Source organism: Gossypium raimondii, chromosome 1 (genome assembly GCF_025698545.1).
Source record: "Gossypium raimondii isolate GPD5lz chromosome 1, ASM2569854v1, whole genome shotgun sequence".
NCBI classification, from domain to species: Eukaryota; Viridiplantae; Streptophyta; class Magnoliopsida; order Malvales; family Malvaceae; genus Gossypium; species Gossypium raimondii.
In genome coordinates, this window is record NC_068565.1 from 24,323,302 (window position 1) to 24,326,870 (window position 3,569).

Consider the following 3,569-nt stretch of genomic DNA (forward strand, 5'->3'; position numbering starts at 1 on the left):
GGAAGGAATTAAACCTATTTTTAGTAAACTATAACCCTTACCTTGACCTATAAATACCTTGCCATCCTTCACTTCTAAGTTCATCCCTCAACATTCCTCTCTCACTTTCACTAGTTTCATTTCAATTCCTTTTCCCTTTTTCTCATGCATAATCGTCCATCCCTCCTTCATTCATTAGCCTCAAAAGCTTTGTCAAAAGCACTCCTTAGTCGGCTACCCCTTAAACACTTATCAAATAAAGTATCAAGCAGAACAGAAGAGCACCTCAGTCAGAATAGAGCTGAAAAGGCTGTTAAACTGAATAGAGTTTACTCTTTCCTCTTGCTTTTTATTTTAAACATGTTTTCTTTGAGTTTTATGTTTCTAACATCAACTACAAAGTTTTAATTCCTATCTGCTAGGATGATTATACTAATGTAATGAGATTTATTTAATTCATGTTAAAATGTTTTGTGCCTTAGACAATAGCTACTTGATACATAATTGAAAAGTTCAATGCTCAGTTTAGGTCATTAGAGCCGACTAAGTTGAGATTTGTAATATCTTTAGTTAGCTCTGTTATTTTACATGTTTTATATGTTTATGTAATTAAACTGTTGCAAATGTAAATGTCCCTGTGACCTTGCATAAATTGTAAGAAACCTTTAGTCTAATTTGGTTTCCAAACCCATAAGAGATCGAGTTGCTATGGAAGTAATTTCGAACATCTTAAGCAAGATGAAAGTGAATTGAATTAATTAATATAATTATCCTAGCCCATCTAATTTTGATTATTTTTATCCCTAAAGTCATTCAGTTATACATTTAGGTAAATTGCATCTAGATTAGAATTGTATAGGGATCAATCTTTGCATCTAATTAATTTACTTAGTTTAATCATCACGATCCAAATTATTAAATTTTTACATGAAATTGTGAAGTTATCATTTTAAAAATATTTGGTTAAGCTTAAACAGTCCCTATGGAGATGATAACTTATTTTACTTATTACTTGAACGGCTACCTACACTTACGTAATCCGTGTTACAAGTTTTTAGCGTCGTTGCCGAGGACTGTTGCCTTAATCATTTTCTTTATGAAATTATTTTTACAATTTGGTTTTTATTTTTATTTATTTATTTAATTTAACCCTACTAATTTCTTCTTTATTTTTTATTCTTTTTTATTTATTTTTAGGTGTTTTATGAGCATTAATCGAATCATTGATCTATTACCCATTGACCCTGAAATCCAGTGGACTTTTAGACAAAGAAGACGTGAGAGATCTGCTCAAAGACAAGTCTAGATGAACCTTGCAAATAAAATGATGAACAAGGTAATGGAGTCAATCAACTGCACAACCTAATCCTTATTGTTGATGATAGGGATTGTGCCATCAGACAATACGTTGTGCCACTCTTTAATGAGTTAAATCTGGGAATTAGAAGGTCAAATATTGAGGCACCCCAATTCAAATTGAAACAAGTGATGTTTATAATCCTCCAAACAGTGGGCCAAATTAGTGGTATGCCCACAGAAGATCCACACTTACACCTTTGATTACTCATGGAGGTGAGTGATTCATTTAATTTAGCTAGTGTGACTGAAGATGCACTGAAGTTAAAACTATTTTCGTACTTGTTACAAGATCGAGCACGAGCATGGCTGAATTCATTGCCACCAAGTTTAATATTTACTTGGCAAGAATTAGCAGAAATATTTTTGGTAAAATATTTTCCACCAAGTAAGAATGCAAAGTTTTATAATGAGATAACGACTTTCCAACAATTGGATATCGAATCTTTATATGAGGCATGGGAAATATTGAAAGAATTACTTTGTAAGTGTCCTCATCATGGGTTTCCTCATTGTATCCAGTTGGAGATGTTTTATAAGGGTCTCAACGCACATACAAGATTAATGGTAGATGCTTATGTGAGTAGTACAATTTTATCTAAGTCTTATAGTAAGGCTTACGAGATCATCAAGAGGATCGCAAGCAACAATTACTAATGGTCGACGAATCGAGTAGTTTTAGGAAGAATTGTAGTCAAAGTGCATGAAATGGACGCACTGACTTCACTCTCTGCTCAAGTATATTCTATTTCCTCTATGTTAAAATAGTTTACCACTAATGGTTTGAATAACTTTGCACCTCAATCACCAAGTCAGTATGAAGTAGTTTTTTGTGTATATTGTGGGGATAGTCATTCTTTCGAGAATTGCCCTTAAAATCCCAAATCAGTTTGTTACGTAAGGAACCAGTATGAAAATAGAAGTGGACAAGGACCGTAGTCCAACTTCTACAATCCTTCTTGCTAGAACCACTTGAATTTTTCTTGGAGTACTAAAGAAATGGATCGAACAACAATCAAATGCAGCATAGACCCAACCAAACCTAAGATTTTAACCAAAAAGACCCAAAACCACCCCAAGCTAAATCATTGAATAGTTTGGAGGACTTGTTGAAGGCGTATACTGTGAAAAACTGTAACAACTCGATTTAGGGCTTAGTCGGAACAGTGGTTTTGGGACGACAAATCCGAGTAGAAAAAATATTATTATTATATTTTTATGGTCTATGATTTCATGGAAAGTTTTCATAAAAATTTCGTTTGAAAATTTTGACGTTTGAGCACTCAATTTATTCAAAAGGACTAAATTGTAAAAAGTTCAAAAGTTGAGTTTTATATGTTAAAGGTATTTAATTGTTATGGATTCATAAATTAGGGGTCCTTATGTGGTAATTAGACCATTAGTTAATGATGGACAAAAATGGGCATGAAATAAGTGAAATAGGATTTTTTTAAGAAAGGGCATTTTAGTCATTTGGTAAATAAATAGAATTAAATGGGAAAAAGATGGTAAAATATGCCCATCTTCTCCATAGTTGCTGCCGAATTTTATAAGACACCATAGCTAGGGTTTCTTTTCTTTTTCAAGCTCATAGTAAGTGCATCCTAGCCCCATTTTTAATGTTCTTTGCATTTTTGAGATTCCCGTAGCTCGGTTTATCTATTTTTACTGTTAATTCAAACTAGGGTTGAAATTTGAAAAATTACCCATTTATGAAATTTGTGTATTTTGATGTTTTATGGAAGAATATGAAGTTAAAAATTATGTTAAATAATTTTTGCTAGTCCAGTTTAAGTGAAACTGATTAAAGTAACATAATCGGTAAAAATACCTAAAGCTCATAAGTAATAGTTAGAGTGAGAATTGGATGTTTCTATAAGAGGAAAAAGTCATGTGACAAAACATAAGAATAAAGAATAAAATTTAATTTCCTAACTTTGAGGCAAAAATGTAATTATGCGAAGTTTAGGGATAAAATCGTAATTTTTAAAAATTGAATCGAAGCTTGTTTTAATAAATTTGAATGTTAAACAAGCTGAATTTGCTGTTATAGATCATGAAAGATGATAAGTCAACATAATCGAGGAAAAGAGAAGATTAGGGATTAAATTGCAAAATCTCGCATTTTGTATCGAGATAAGTTGTATGTAATTAATACATTGTTATAATTATTTTTGTTATATTTTGTTACAATATATGTGAAAGGGTTGAATATGAAATAGTTATATAAAAGT

The 3,569-nt window shown here is 31.6% G+C and overlaps 1 non-coding gene across 1 annotated transcript; it reads right to left on the bottom strand.

The window, feature by feature from the left end:
* Positions 1-1,735: 1,735 nt before the first annotated feature.
* On the bottom strand, positions 1,736-1,841 carry LOC128032687 (small nucleolar RNA R71). The gene has a single exon (XR_008188954.1). It is a non-coding gene; the product is annotated as a small nucleolar RNA R71 (small nucleolar RNA).
* Between the last annotated feature and the right edge of the window lie 1,728 nt (positions 1,842-3,569).